At 47.1% G+C, this 15688-nt stretch overlaps 6 non-coding genes and 1 pseudogene across 6 annotated transcripts; all 7 read right to left on the bottom strand.

Annotated features, from left to right (window-relative positions):
• Positions 1-978: 978 nt before the first annotated feature.
• LOC123490759 lies at positions 979-1096 on the bottom strand. The gene has a single exon (XR_006661038.1). It is a non-coding gene; the product is annotated as a 5S ribosomal RNA (ribosomal RNA).
• Positions 1097-2250: 1154 nt separating this feature from the next.
• Positions 2251-2369, bottom strand: LOC123490756. The gene has a single exon (XR_006661035.1). It is a non-coding gene; the product is annotated as a 5S ribosomal RNA (ribosomal RNA).
• A 6924-nt stretch (positions 2370-9293) lies between these two features.
• On the bottom strand, positions 9294-9412 carry LOC123490758. Its single transcript, XR_006661037.1, has one exon. It is a non-coding gene; the product is annotated as a 5S ribosomal RNA (ribosomal RNA).
• A 1175-nt stretch (positions 9413-10587) lies between these two features.
• Positions 10588-10706, bottom strand: LOC123490757. The gene has a single exon (XR_006661036.1). It is a non-coding gene; the product is annotated as a 5S ribosomal RNA (ribosomal RNA).
• A 1153-nt stretch (positions 10707-11859) lies between these two features.
• LOC123490753 lies at positions 11860-11978 on the bottom strand. The gene has a single exon (XR_006661033.1). It is a non-coding gene; the product is annotated as a 5S ribosomal RNA (ribosomal RNA).
• Positions 11979-13129: 1151 nt separating this feature from the next.
• Positions 13130-13248, bottom strand: LOC123490754. Its single transcript, XR_006661034.1, has one exon. It is a non-coding gene; the product is annotated as a 5S ribosomal RNA (ribosomal RNA).
• Positions 13249-14388: 1140 nt separating this feature from the next.
• On the bottom strand, positions 14389-14505 carry LOC123490755 (annotated as a pseudogene).
• Between the last annotated feature and the right edge of the window lie 1183 nt (positions 14506-15688).

Genomic DNA, 15688 nt, shown 5'->3' with positions numbered 1-15688 from the left:
GTTGATTTATGACAAGTTCATTGACTAGGGCCCTATAAAATAGGCGTGCTTGGACCGAATCACGGAATCCAGACATTAAACCGAAATTCAACAATATTCAAACATTTATTGAACTTAGTAAGAAATCAACTAAATCTATTCAACTTGTTAGAAAACGCATTCATTTGCCCAAGTCAATCATAAGACATGAACAAAATGCATCAGTGATTCGTATTTCCATGAACTTCCTGTACGGCACAGGAATGCCCCTGTCTGTGTGCATGTGTGCGGTGCGCGTATGTCTACACTTTGTGTAGCCGTTAGCGATGATGCTAATGATAACCTTCTTCTGGTAGGGAAGGAATGGCTTTCCCCAAAACCTTCGCAAGTAAATGTCTTACTACAAAGTAGCCTATGCCTGCCTGGCAGAATTATACCGTGATCATTTGCATCACTCCAGTGGCCATTTGTTCTACAGCAACACCGCTTAACCAAACAAAGGTCTCTTCCTGGTGCACGCTTGCATTTAAGGGTAACTACACCCCAAAATCTAAATGTCTTACATTTTTCCCAGACCTCACAAATGGTCACCTGATAGGGTTTAAACATAGTTGTGGACATAGAACATCCAATTGTGCTGTTTTGCTATTAAAAAGGTGTACTTTTGAGAGCGAAAACCTGCCAAAACAGGGACAAACGGTCAACGGGGAAATCTAAACGGAGAAAAGGGAACTTGGGAATTAACGGAATCAGGCAAAACATTGAAGGGATTTTATAGTCCCCTAATGGACTACAGACATTGACTGTCTCCTAGACTAAAAACAAAGGCTGCATGTACTGCCTATATTTTGAGGGAAACGACTGTCCATTATTTGATTTGATCAGGGCAGGGCAGCACACACAAACTGCATTTAGTCCAATAACAATCCATGATATTATTAGGGTGATAAATAAAAGGCAGTTGCTCCATGACACAAGAGCACGCTCTACTGGGACAAAAGCTTACAGCACCTGGTATTCCCAGGCGGTCTCCCATCCAAGTACTAACCAGGCCCGACCCTGCTTAGCTTCCGAGATCGGACGAGATCGGGCGTATTCAGGATGGTATGGCCGTAGCGAGGGAACAACTCTTGGTACACTATATAAAGTCAATGTGTCACTCACTCTGAAAGGGACACAGAAACGTATCCACTTTGTGACACAAACTGAAGAAGCTCAACCCTTGCTTACATTTCCAATATATATATATATATATTTGAGTCTTGTTGGTGGGGGAGGGCATATCCTATGTTGATTTATGACAAGTTCATTGACTAGGGCCCCTATAAAATAGGCGTTGCGGACCGAATCACGGAATCCAGACATTAAACCGAAATTCAACAATATTCAAACATTTATTGAACTTAGTAAGAAATCAACTAAATCTATTCAACTTGTTAGAAAACGCATTCATTTGCCCAAGTCAATCATAAGACATGAACAAAAATGCATCAGTGATTCGTATTTCCATGAACTTCCTGTCACGGCACAGGAATGCCCCTGTCTGTGTGCATGTGTGCGGTGCGCGCGTATGTCTACACTTTGTGTAGCCGTTAGCGATGATGCTAATGATAACCTTCTTCTGGTAGGGAAGGAATGGCTTTCCCCAAAACCTTCGCAAGTAAATGTTAACTACAAAGTAGCCTATGCCTGCCTGGCAGAATTATACCGTGATCATTTGCATCACTCCAGTGGCCATTTGTTCTACAGCAACACCGCTTAACCAAACAAAGGTCTCTTCCTGGTGCACGCTTGCATTTAAGGGTAACTACACCCCAAAATCTAAATGTCTTACATTTTTCCCAGACCTCACAAATGGTCACCTGATAGGGTTTAAACATAGTTGTGGACATAGAACATCCAATTGTGCTGTTTTGCTATTAAAAGGTGTACTTTTGAGAGCGAAAACCTGCCAAAACAGGGACAAACGGTCAACGGGGAAATCTAAACGGAGAAAAGGGAACTTGGGAATTAACGGAATCAGGCAAAACATTGAAGGGATTTTATAGTCCCCCTAATGGACTACAGACATTGACTGTCTCCTAGACTAAAAACAAAGGCTGCATGTACTGCCTATATTTTGAGGGAAACGCACTGTCCATTATTTGATTTGATCAGGGCAGGGCACACACACAAACTGCATTTAGTCCAATAACAATCCATGATATTATTAGGGTGATAAATAAAAGGCAGTTGCTCCATGACACAAGAGCACGCTCTACTGGGACAAAAAGCTTACAGCACCTGGTATTCCCAGGCGGTCTCCCATCCAAGTACTAACCAGGCCCAACCCTGCTTAGCTTCCGAGATCGGACGAGATCGGGCATATTCAGGCTGGTATGGCCGTAAGCGAGGGAACAACTCTTGGTACACTATATAAAGTCAATGTGTCACTCACTCTGAAAGGGACACAGAAACGTATCCACTTTGTGACACAAACTGAAGAAGCTCAACCCTTGCTTACATTTCCAATATATATATATATATATTTGAGTCTTGTTGGTGGGGGGGGGGGAGAGGGCATATCCTATGTTGATTTATGACAAGTTCATTGACTAGGGCCCTATAAAATAGGCGTTGCGGACCGAATCACGGAATCCAGACATTAAACCTGTCACGGTTCAGACAGACGACCAGAGGACCACAATTGCGTCACACCAGAAAGTTTATTAAACTTAAGGGAAAAGGGAAGTAGGGAGTGAATGAAGGCTCCAGGGGTAACAGGGATCCCGTCCATGCGCTGGGTCTGTGCCCCCCAGTGGCAGCGATGCGTCCTATGAAGCCGGTGGTGGGTGGTCCAGAAGTCCTGGGGGGAGACACAGACACAACAGGGGCGGAATGAAACCAGGCAGCAGTACAGTTCAAGGGAAATCCAAAATACGTAGTAGCAAGGCAGAAGGCTGGTCAGAGTTACCGGGATTGAAGAGTAGTCAGGAGTCGTAATGGCAGAAGCAGGTCTGGATCTCCTGAGGCAGAAGAGTATCCAAAAAACAGGCAGGTCCGGGGTCACAAAACCAGGGTGAGCCAGAAGCGCGAGCAAACAGGTTCCGGGGTGTGAGCTTTGCAGACGATCTGACACCGGAGAGCTGAAAAGACAGGGCCTTAAATACTGGGAGAGGTAGTGGGTAATGCAGCGCAGCTGGCAGAGTAATTAGAGCAGAGCAGAGCAGGGACAGGTGGAGCTAGTTAGGCTGAGTAGAGAGAGTGGTGAGCAGAGTGGAAGAAAATTAAGGTGGTAACCCGGTGGAGTGAGAGGCTCATGACAGAACCCCCAAGGGGACGGCCCCAGAAGTCCCAAGAGCAACACCACGCCGGGCGGGAGGAGGGGAGCCGGAGGAGGGCTAGAACTCCTCCGAACGGTCGAGTGAACGTCCTCATCCTCGGAGGAAGCCGGAGGGCCGTGGTCGGGAGACGGGACAGGTCCCGAGACAGGATCAGGCACAGGACAGGAAGCCGAGCGGGCCGGACGGTTAGGGACCCCTCTGGGGCGGCCTACGGATTGCAGGTTGATCAGGATGCCGTTGGTGGAAAGCGGTGATGAGAGTCCTATCCACAATCCGACTAGCTGGCACCCAGGTCCTTTCCTCAGGTCCATAGCCCTCCCAGTCAATGAGGTACTGAGACCCCCTACCCCTCCGTCTGGACCGAAGCAGGCGGCGGACGGTGTAAACCAGACCACCATCGACGAGCCGTGGAGGAGGAGGACCAGGCGCAGCAGGGACCAGCGGACTCTCATGGATGGGCTTAATCTTAGACACATGGAAAGTGGGGTGCACCCTCAGGGAATTAGGCAGTTGGAGCCGGACAGCAGTTGGGCTAATCACTCTTATGATAGGGAATGGGCCAATGAACCGAGGTGCCAGCTTCTGCGACTCCACCCTGAGTGGCAGGTTCTTCGATGACAACCACACCCTTTGACCAACATGGTAGGTGGGAGCAGGAATTCTCCGACGGTTGGCCCCGGTAGTGTAGCTGGCAACGGATCTGAGGAGTGTGGCTCGGGCTTGTGACCAGGTGCGGCGACATCGACGGGCAAAAGCAAGTGCAGATGGGCAAGTAACCTCCTCTCTGGCTGGCAAATAGAGGAGGCTGGTATCCATAAACACATTGGAAAGGGGACATACCGATGGCAGAGCAGGTCAGAGAATTGTGTGCGTACTCCACCCATGTCAATTGCTGCGACCAGGAGTGGGGGTTGCGTGAAGTCATGCATCGCAGTGCCTTCTCGAGCTCCTGATTAGCCCGCTCTGACTGCCCATTGGATTGGGGATGGAATCCGGAAGTCAGACTGACTGTGGCTCCCAGCAGGTGACAGAACTCCTTCCAAAAAGCGGAGGAGAATTGTGGACCACGGTCAGAAACTACATCCCTTTGGCAGTCCGTGGATCCGGAAGACGTGTTCCAGGACCACCTGGGCGGTCTCCTTGGCGGTTGGGAGCTTGGGGAGGGGAATGAAGTGTGCCATCTTGCTGAAACGGTCAACGATGGTGAGAATGACGGTCATGCCACTTGAAGGGGGGCAGCCCCGTGACAAAGTCAAGGGCGATGTGAGACCAGGGACGTCTGGGCACAGGCAGGGCTGCAGCAATCCGGCTGGGGGCTGGCAGGACGACTTGTGTTGGTTGCAGATGGGGCAGGCTTGGACGAATTCCGTACATCCTTCCTCAGAGAGGGCCACCAGAACCTCTGGGCGAGCAGGTTGTAAGTGCGGGTGGAGCCAGGGTGACAAGCTAGGCGGGAGTCATGTCCCCACTGAACGACCTGGGACCTCAGGTCTTCGGGGGACAAAAAGGCGGTCAGCTGGGCAAGTGCTGGGACCTGGCTGGTTCGGAGAGCTCCAGCACCTGTTCCTCAACAGCCCAGGTCAGAGCTGCAACGTGCAGGGACTTGGCAGAATCGACACAGGGTCCTTGGAGGGGGTGTCATCCTTCTGGAATTGACGGGAGAGGGCGTCTGGCTTGGTGTTGCGTGATCCAGGCCGGTATGACAGAGTGAAATTAAACCTGGTGAAGAACAGGACCCAGCGGGACTGCCTGGAGTTCAACCGTTTGGCCGCGGATGTACTCCAAGTTCTTATGATCGGTCCAAACGAAATGGAATGGTGGACCCTCCAGCCAGTGACGCCACTCCTCCAAGGCAAGCTTCACAGCCAGCAGCTCACGGTTCCCTTGTGTCGTAATTGCACTCAGAGGGGGACAACCGACGTGAGAAAAAGGCACAGGGATGGAGCTTCCTATCCTCCGCAGCCCACTGAGAAATCACAGCACCAACTCCCAAATCCGAGGCGTCCACCTCCACAATGAATTGCCGGTCCACATCAGGCATCTGGAGGATGGGAGCGGAGGTGAACCTCACCTTGAGGGTACTGAAGGCTTTGTCGGCTGCTGGGGTCCAGGTGAAGGGTTGCTTGGTGCTGGTTAGAGCAGTGAGAGGGGCAGCAACGGTACTGTAGTTCCGGATAAAACTTCCTATAGAAGTTAGCAAACCCCAGAAACTGTTGCAGCTTCTTTCTGTTCTCCGGAACTGGCCATGAAGTGACTGCTGATACTTTGGCAGGATCCATTTGGATACTTCCCTCTGCCACTATGTACCCCAGGAAGGCCACTGTCTTGACGTGAAACTCACATTTCTCTGCCTTGGCGTAGAGGGAATTCTCCAGAAGACGATGAAGGACTTGCTGGACATGGCGGGTGTGTTCAGACAGGTTTCTGGAGTAGATTAAGATGTCATCCAGGTAAACGAAGACAAACTTGTTTAACATGTCCCGCAGTACATCATTCACTAGAGCCTGGAACACAGCAGGAGCATTGGTGAGGCCAAAAGGCATAACCAGATACTCGTAGTGGCCTGTTGGTGTATTGAATGCGGTTTTCCATTCATCTCCCCCCGGATCCGCACTAGGTGGTGAGCGTTTCTGAGATCCAACTTGGTAAAAAATAGTGGCTCCCTGGAGCAACTCAAAAGCAGAGGTGAGCAGAGGCAGAGGGTAACGGTTCTTCACTGTGATGTCGTTGAGTCCCCTGTAGTCGATGCAGGGGCGAAGAGATCCGTCCTTCTTCCCCACAAAGAAGAAGCCCGCACCAGCAGGAGATGAAGATGAACGGATTAATCCTGCGGACAGAGAGCCATTGATGTAGTCCCCTCCATGGACTTTCTTTCAGGAGCAGACAACGAATAAAGACGACCCTTTGGAGGAGCTGTTCCAGGGAGGAGGTCGATGGCACAGTCGTATCGGTCGGTGAGGGGGCAGAGATGTGGCTCTTGCTTTGTTAAACACCTCTCTGAGACCATGGTAGCATTCTGGGACATTGAGAGGTCAGGAGCGGAGTTAGTAGGTACTGGCCGAGGGGGTAGTGCGGCAGCAAGCAGGCAGGTACGGTGGCAGTCCTCTCCCCACTCCTGATCACCCCGGTCACCCAGTCGAGCTGAGGGTTGTGCCGGCGGAGCCATGGGTAACCCAGGATGAGGGGTTGGCCTGGAGAGGGAGCAGGTGAAACTGGATAGTCTCTTGATGGTTTCCGGACAGACCCATCGAGACCGGGGCCGTGACATGAGTGACCGATCCGAGTAAGTGTCCGTCCAGTGCCCGGGCAGGAATAGGAGGTGTCAAACGGAGGTTCTCCAGTCCCAGTTGGCGTGCCAGCTTGATGTCCATTATGTTGGCTTCGCGCCAGAATCCACCAGAGCAGCCAGGGTGTGAGTTGAGTCAGAGAGACGGAGGTGAACTTGCAGCAGGGGTTTGCGGTCGGAGGACTGGATGGTCATTGAACTCAACCGGACTCCCCTATGCCCGGTGAGCTTCGGCCCCTTAAAGGGCAGGTTACCACACGATGTCCATCACCTCCACAATAGAGGCAGAGGTTTGAGGTGAAGCGGCGCTGGCGCTCTGCAGGAGTGAGGGAGGCTCGCCCAATCTCCATAGGCTCAGACTGATCAAGCTGACCTGGGTGAGTGGCAGTAGATGACAGGAGCCCAGTCGGATCTCTCCGAATGCCGGTAGTAGGTGGACCTGGCGCCCCTCTCACGACACGGGTCTGTATCCTTCTGTCGATCCCGACAGTCAGTGCGATGGCTTCATCAAGAGTGGAAGGCAGTTCATGGGAGACCAACTCGTCCTTGATATAGTCAGCCAAACTATGGAAGAACGCGTCCACCAACGATGGTGTGTTCCAAGAACTTCGTCTAGCCAGGGTTCGGAAGTCGATGGAATGGTCTGCGACTGCACGTCTGCCTTGTCGAATACTGAACAGTTCACGAGACGCCTCTGCGGTGGGTGAATCCAGGTCAAACACCTTCAGCATCTCCTCAGCAAACAGGTCGAAGGTTGCACATGCGGGGGTTTGACGTTCAACTCTGCTGTTCCCCAGAGTCGAGCTCTGCCCGTCCAGGTGAGTGATGGCATACCCAACTTTAGCCCCCTCCGTGGCGAAGGTCCTTGGCTGCAAGGAGAACTGAAGTCGGCAGCTAGTCAGGAATGGCCGACCTGGGTTGAATCGCCGTTGAACCGCTCGGGGTTTCCCAATCTTGGGTTCGAGCAGCGGCTGCAATGACCGGGCAGGTAACTCGGGTGGGCTGGTGGGCAGACTGGCTGGGGTAAGGTTGGTGAGGAGTTGAACGATCATGGCGGAGTTGTTGTTGCTGCTGCTGGAACTGCTGCTCATGCTCATCGGTTTCCATGTCGGGGAAAGTGTGCGCTGAGTCCATAATGGTCAGATCGCACTGTCACGGTTCAGACAGACGACCAGAGGACCACAATTGCGTCACACCAGAAAGTTTATTAAACTTAAGGGAAAAGGGAAGTAGGGAGTGAATGAAGGCTCCAGGGGTAACAGGGATCCTCCAATGCGCTGGGTCTGTGCCCCCAGTGGCAGCGATCGTCCCTATGAAGCCGGTGGTGGGTGGTCCAGAAGTCCTGGGGGAGACACAGACACAACAGGGCGGAATGAAACCAGGCAGCAGTACAGTTCAAGGGAAATCCAAAATACGTAGTAGCAAGGCAGAAGGCTGGTCAGAGTTACCGGGATTGAAGAGTAGTCAGGAGTCGTAATGGCAGAAGCAGGTCTGGATCTCCTGAGGCAGAAGAGTATCCAAAAAACAGGCAGGTCCGGGGTCACAAAACCAGGGTGAGCCAGAAGCGCGAGCAAACAGGTTCCGGGTGTGAGCTTTGCAGACGATCTGACACCGGAGAGCTGAAAGACAGGGCCTTAAATACTGGGAGAGGTAGTGGGTAATGCAGCGCAGCTGGCAGAGTAATTAGAGCAGAGCAGAGCAGGGACAGGTGGAGCTAGTTAGGCTGAGTAGAGAGAGTGGTGAGCAGAGTGGAAGAAAATTAAGGTGGTAACCCGGTGGAGTGAGAGGCTCATGACAAAACCGAAATTCAACAATATTCAAACATTTATTGAACTTAGTAAGAAATCAACTAAATCTATTCAACTTGTTAGAAAACGCATTCATTTGCCCAAGTCAATCATAAGACATAAACAAAATGCATCAGTGATTCGTATTTCCATGAACTTTATGAAACGGCACAGGAATGCCCCTGTCTGTGTGCATGTGTGCGGTGCGCGCGTATATCTACACTTTGTGTAGCCGTTAGCGATGATGCTAATGATAACCTTCTTCTGGTAGGGAAGGAATGGCTTTCCCCAAAACCTTCGCAAGTAAATGTTAACTACAAAGTAGCCTATGCCTGCCTGGCAGAATTATACCGTGATCATTTGCATCACTCCAGTGGCCATTTGTTCTACAGCAACACCGCTTAACCAAACAAAGGTCTCTTCCTGGTGCACGCTTGCATTTAAGGGTAACTACACCCCAAAATCTAAATGTCTTACATTTTTCCCAGACCTCACAAATGGTCCGCTGATAGGGTTTAAACATTGTTGTGGACATAGAACATCCAATTGTGCTGTTTTGCTATTAAAAAGGTGTACTTTTGAGAGCGAAAACCTACCAAAACAGGGACAAACGGTCAACGGGGAAATCTAAACGGAGAAAAGGGAACTTGGGAATTAACGGAATCAGGCAAAACATTGAAGGGATTTTATAGTGCCCTAATGGACTACAGACATTTACTGTCTCCTAGACTAAAAACAAAGGCTGCGTGTACTGCCTATATTTTGAGGGAAATGCACTGTCCATTATTTGATTTGATCAGGGCAGGGCAGGGCAGCACACAAACTGCATTTAGTCCAATAACAATCCATGATATTATTAGGGTGATAAATAAAAGGCAGTTGCTCCATGACACAAGAGCACGCTCTACTGGGACAAAAAGCTTACAGCACCTGGTATTCCCAGGCGGTCTCCCATCCAAGTACTAACCAGGCCCGACCCTGCTTAGCTTCCGAGATCGGACGAGATCGGGCATATTCAGGCTGGTATGGCCGTAAGAGAGGGAACAACTCTTGGTACACTATATAAAGTCAATGTGTCACTCACTCTGAAAGGGACACAGAAACGTATCCACTTTGTGACACAAACTGAAGAAGCTCAACCCTTGCTTACATTTCCAATATATATAATATATATATATATATATATATATATATATATATTTGAGTCTTGTTGGGGGGGAAGAGGGCATATCCTATGTTGATTTATGACAAGTTCATTGACTAGGGCCCTATAAAATAGGCGTTACGGACCGAATCAGGAATCCAGACATTAAACCGAAATGCAACAATATTCAAACATTTATTGAACTTAGTAAGAAATCAACTAAATCTATTCAACTTGTTAGAAAACGCATTAATTTGCCCAAGTCAATCATAAGACATGAACAAAATGCATCAGTGATTCGTATTTCCATGAACTTTCTGAAACGGAACAGGAATGCCCCTGTCTGTGTGCATGTGTGCGGTGCGCGCGTATATCTACACTTTGTGTAGCCGTGCGATGATGCTAATGATAACCTTCTTCTGGTAGGGAAGGGAATGGCTTTCCCCAAAACCTTCGCAAGTAAATGTTAACTACAAAGTAGCCTATGCCTGCCTGGCAGAATTATACCGTGATCATTTGCATCACTCCAGTGGCCATTTGTTCTACAGCAACACCGCTTAACCAAACAAAGGTCTCTTCCTGGTGCACGCTTGCATTTAAGGGTAACTACACCCCAAAATCTAAATGTCTTACATTTTTCCCAGACCTCACAAATGGTCACCTGATAGGGTTTAAACATTGTTGTGGACATAGAACATCCAATTGTGCTGTTTTGCTATTAAAAAGGTGTACTTTTGAGAGCGAAAACCTGCCAAAACAGGGACAAACGGTCAACGGGGAAATCTAAACGGAGAAAAGGGAACTTGGGAATTAACGGAATCAGGCAAAACATTGAAGGGATTTTATAGTGCCCTAATGGACTACAGACATTGACTGTCTCCTAGACTAAAAACAAAGGCTGCATGTACTGCCTATATTTTGAGGGAAACGCACTGTCCATTATTTGATTTGATCAGGGCAGGGCAGCACACACAAACTGCATTTAGTCCAATAACAATCCATGATATTATTAGGTGATAAATAAAGGCAGTTGCTCCATGACACAAGAGCACGCTCTACTGGGACAAAAGCTTACAGCACCTGGTATTCCCAGGCGGTCTCCCATCCAAGTACTAACCAGGCCCGACCATGCTTAGCTTCCGAGATCGGACGAGATCGGGCGTATTCAGGCTGGTATGGCCGTAAGCGAGGGAACAACTCTTGGTACACTATATAAAGTCAATGTGTCACTCACTCTGAAAGGGACACAGAAACGTATCCACTTTGTGACACAAACTGAAGAAGCTCAACCCTGCTTACATTTCCAATATATATATATATATATATTATTTAGTCTTGTTGGGGGGGGGGACATATCCTATGTTGATTTATGACAAGTTCATTGACTAGGGCCCTATAAAATAGGCGTTACGGACCGAATCACGGAATCCAGACATTAAACCGAAATTCAACAATATTCAAACATTTATTGAACTTAGTAAGAAATCAACTAAATCTATTCAACTTGTTAGAAAACGCATTCATTTGCCCAAGTCAATCATAAGACATGAACAAAATGCATCAGTGATTCGTATTTCCATGAACTTTCTGAACGGCACAGGAATGCCCCTGTCTGTGTGCATGTGTGCGGTAAGCGCGGTATGTCTACACTTTGTGTAGCCGTTAGCGATGATGCTAATGATAACCTTCTTCTGGTAGGGAAGGAATGGCTTTCCCAAAACCTTCGAAGTAAATGTTAACTACAAAGTAGCCTATGCCTGCCTGGCAGAATTATACCGTGATCATTTGCATCACTCCAGTGGCCATTTGTTCTACAGCAACACCGCTTAACCAAACAAAGGTCTCTTCCTGGTGCACGCTTGCATTTAAGGGTAACTACACCCCAAAATCTAAATGTCTTACATTTTTCCCAGACCTCACAAATGGTCACCTGATAGGGTTTAAACATAGTTGTGGACATAGAACATCCAATTGTGCTGTTTTGCTATTAAAAAGGTGTACTTTTGAGAGCGAAAACCTGCCAAAACAGGGACAAACGGTCAACGGGGAAATCTAAACGGAGAAAAGGGAACTTGGGAATTAACGGAATCAGGCAAAACATTGAAGGGATTTTTATAGTGCCCTAATGGACTACAGACATTGACTGTCTCCTAGACTAAAAACAAAGGCTGCATGTACTGCCTATATTTTGAGGGAAACGCACTGTCCATTATTTGATTTGATCAGGGCAGGGCAGCACACACAAACTGCATTTAGTCCAATAACAATCCATGATATTATTAGGGTGATAAATAAAAGGCAGTTGCTCCATGACACAAGAGCACGCTCTACTGGGACAAAAGCTTACAGCACCTGGTATTCCCAGGCGGTCTCCCATCCAAGTACTAACCAGGCCCGACCCTGCTTAGCTTCCGAGATCGGACGAGATCGGGCGTATTCAGGCTGGTATGGCCGTAAGCGAGGAACAACTCTTGGTACACTATATAAAGTCAATGTGTCACTCACTCTGAAAGGGACACAGAAACGTATCCACTTTGTGACACAAACTGAAGAAGCTCAACCCTTGCTTACATTTCCAATATATATATATATATATATTTGAGTCTTGTTGGGGGGGGGGAAGAGGGCATATCTTATGTTGATTTATGACAAGTTCATTGACTAGGGCCCTATAAAATAGGTGTATGGACCGAATCACGGAATCCAGACATTAAACCGAAATGCAACAATATTCAAACATTTATTGAACTTAGTAAGAAATCAACTAAATCTATTCAACTTGTTAGAAAACGCATTCATTTGCCCAAGTCAATCATAAGACATGAACAAAATGCATCAGTGATTCGTATTTCCATGAACTTTCGGCACGGCACAGGAATGCCCCTGTCTGTGTGCATGTGTGTGTGCCTATGTCCACACTTTGTGTAGCCGTTAGCGATGATGCTAATGATAACCTTCTTCTGGTAGGAAGGAATGGCTTTCCCAAAACCTTCGCAAGTAAATGTTAACTACAAAGTAGCCTATGCCTGCCTGGCAGAATTATACCGTGATCATTTGCATTACTCCAGTGGCCATTTGTTCTACAGCAACACCGCTTAACCAAACAAAGGTCTCTTCCTGGTGCACGCTCCTGCATTTAAGGGTAACTACACCCCCAAAATCTAAATGTCTTACATTTTTCCCAGACCTCACAAATGGTCACCTGATAGGGTTTAAACATTGTTGTGGACATAGAACATCCAATTGTGCTGTTTTGCTATTAAAAAGGTGTACTTTTGAGAGCGAAAACCTGCCAAAACAGGGACAAACGGTCAACGGGGAAATCTAAACGGAGAAAAGGGAACTGGGAATTAACGGAATCAGGCAAAACATTGAAGAGATTTTATAGTCCCTAATGGACTACAGACATTGACTGTCTCCTAGACTAAAAACAAAGGCTGCATGTCCTGCCTATATTTTGAGGGAAACGCACTGTCCATTATTTGATTTGATCAGGCAGGGCAGCACACACAAACTGCATTTAGTCCAATAACAATCCATGATATTATTAGGGTGATAAATAAAAAGGCAGTTGCTCCATGACACAAGAGCACGCTCTACTGGGACAAAAAGCTTACAGCACCTGGTATTCCCAGGCGGTCTCCCATCCAAGTACTAACCAGGCCCGACCATGCTTAGCTTCCGAGATCGGACGAGATCAGGCGTATTCAGGCTGGTATGGCCGTAAGAGGGAACAACTCTTGGTACACTATATAAAGTCAATGTGTCACTCACTCTGAAAGGGACACAGAAACGTATCCACTTTGTGACACAAACTGAAGAAGCTCAACCCTGCACATTTCCATATAATATATATATATATATATTTGAGTCTTGTTGGGGGGGAGAGGGCATATCCTATGTTGATTTATGACAAGTTCATTGACTAGGGCCCTATAAAATAAGGTGATGGACCGAATCACGGAATCCAGACATTAAACCGAAATTCAACAATATTCAAACATTTATTGAACTTAGTAAGAAATCAACTAAATCTATTCAACTTGTTAGAAAACGCATTCATTTGCCCAAGTCAATCATAAGACATGAACAAAATGCATCAGTGATTCGTATTTCCATGAACTTTCTGAAACGGCACAGGAATGCCCCTGTCTGCTGTGCATGTGTGCGGTAGCGCGCGTATGTCTACACTTTGTGTAGCCGCTAGCGATGATGCTAATGATAACCTTCTTCTGGTAGGGAAGGAATGGCTTTCCCCAAAACCTTCGCAAGTAAATGTTAACTACAAAGTAGCCTATGCCTGCCTGGCAGAATTATACGTGATCATTTGCATCAATCCAGTGGCCATTTGTTCTACAGCAACACCGTTAACCAAACAAAGGTCTCTTCCTGGTGCACGCTTGCATTTAAGGGTAACTACATCCCAAAATCTAAATGTCTTACATTTTTTCCAGACCTCACAAATGGTCACCTGATAGGGTTTAAACATTGTTGTGGACATAGAACATCCAATTGTGCTGTTTTGCTATTAAAAAGGTGTACTTTTGAGAGCGAAAACCTGCCAAAACCGGGACAAACGGTCAACGGAAATCTAAACGGAGAAAAGGGAACTGGGAATTAACGGAATCAGGCAAAACATTGAAGGGATTTTATAGTGCCCTAATGGACTACAGACATTGACTGTCTCCTAGACTAAAAACAAAGGCTGCATGTACTGCCTATATTTTGAGGGAAACGCACTGTCCATTATTTGATTTGATCGGGGCAGGGCAGCACACACAAACTGCATTTAGTCCAATAACAATCCATGATATTATTAGTGATAAATAAAAAGGCAGTTGCTCATGACACAAGAGCACGCTCTACTGGGACAAACCAGCACCTGGTATTCCCAGGGGTCTCCCATCCAAGTACTAACCAGGCCCACCCTGCTCAGCTTCCGAGATCGGACGAGATCGGGCGATTCAGGCTGGTATGGCCGTAAGCGAGGAAACAACTCTTGGTACCTATATAAAGTCAATGTGTCACTCACTCTGAAAGGGACACAGAAACGTATCCACTTTGTGACACAAACTGAAGAAGCTCAACCCTTGCTTACATTTCCAATATATATATATATATATATTTTTAGTCTTGTTGGGGGAGAGGGCATATCTATGTTGATTTATGACAAGTTCATTGACTAGGGCCTATAAAATAGGCGGTACGAACCGAATCACGGAATCCAGACATTAACACCGAAATGCAAAATATTCAAACATTTATTGAACTTAGTAAGAAATCAACTAAATATATTCAACTTGTTAGAAAACGCATTCATTTGCCCAAGTCAATCACAAGACACTGAACAAATGCATCAGTGATTCGTATTTCCATGAACTTTCTGGCACGGCACAGAAATGCCCCCTGTCTGTGTGCATGTGTGTGGTTCTGTGTATGTCTACAAACTTTGTGCACGCCGTTAGCGATGATGATAATGATAACCTTCTTCTGTTAGGGAAGGAAGGCTTCCCCCAAAACCTTCGCAAGTAAATGTTAACTACAAGTAGCCTATGCCTGCCACTGGCAGAATTATACCATGATCATTTGCATCACCCAGTGGCCATTGTTCTACAGCAACACCGCTCTAACCAAACAAAGGTCTCTTCCTGGTGCACGCTTGCATTTAAGGGTAACTACACCCCAAAATCTAAATGTCTTACATTTTTCCCAGACCTCACAAATGGTCACCTGATTGGGTTTAAACATTGCTGTGGACACTAGAACATCCAATTGGTAACTTTTGGTATTAAAAATGTGCACTTTTGAGACAAAACCTCAAGCAAACAGGGACAAACGGTCAACGGGGAAATCTAAACGGAGAAAAGGGAACTTGGGAATACTTGGAATCAGGCAAAACATTGAAGGGATTTTATAGTGCCCTAATGGACTACGACATTGATTGTCTCCCTAGAATAAAAACAAAGGCGTTATCTTTGGCCTATATTTTGAGGGAAACGCTCTGTCCATTATTCCATTTGATCAGGAACAGGCAGCACTAACAAACTGCATTTAGTCCAATAACAATCCATGATATTATTAGGGTGATAAATAAAAAGGCAGTTGCTCCATGACACAAGAGCACACTCTACTGGGACAAAAGCTTACAGCACCTGGTATTCCCAGGCGG

This window comes from Coregonus clupeaformis, unplaced genomic scaffold (genome assembly GCF_020615455.1).
Source record: "Coregonus clupeaformis isolate EN_2021a unplaced genomic scaffold, ASM2061545v1 scaf4636, whole genome shotgun sequence".
NCBI classification, from domain to species: domain Eukaryota; kingdom Metazoa; phylum Chordata; class Actinopteri; order Salmoniformes; family Salmonidae; genus Coregonus; species Coregonus clupeaformis.
The sequence above is the reverse complement of the archived record's forward strand: the minus strand, read 5'-3'. Positions and strand labels throughout refer to the sequence as shown.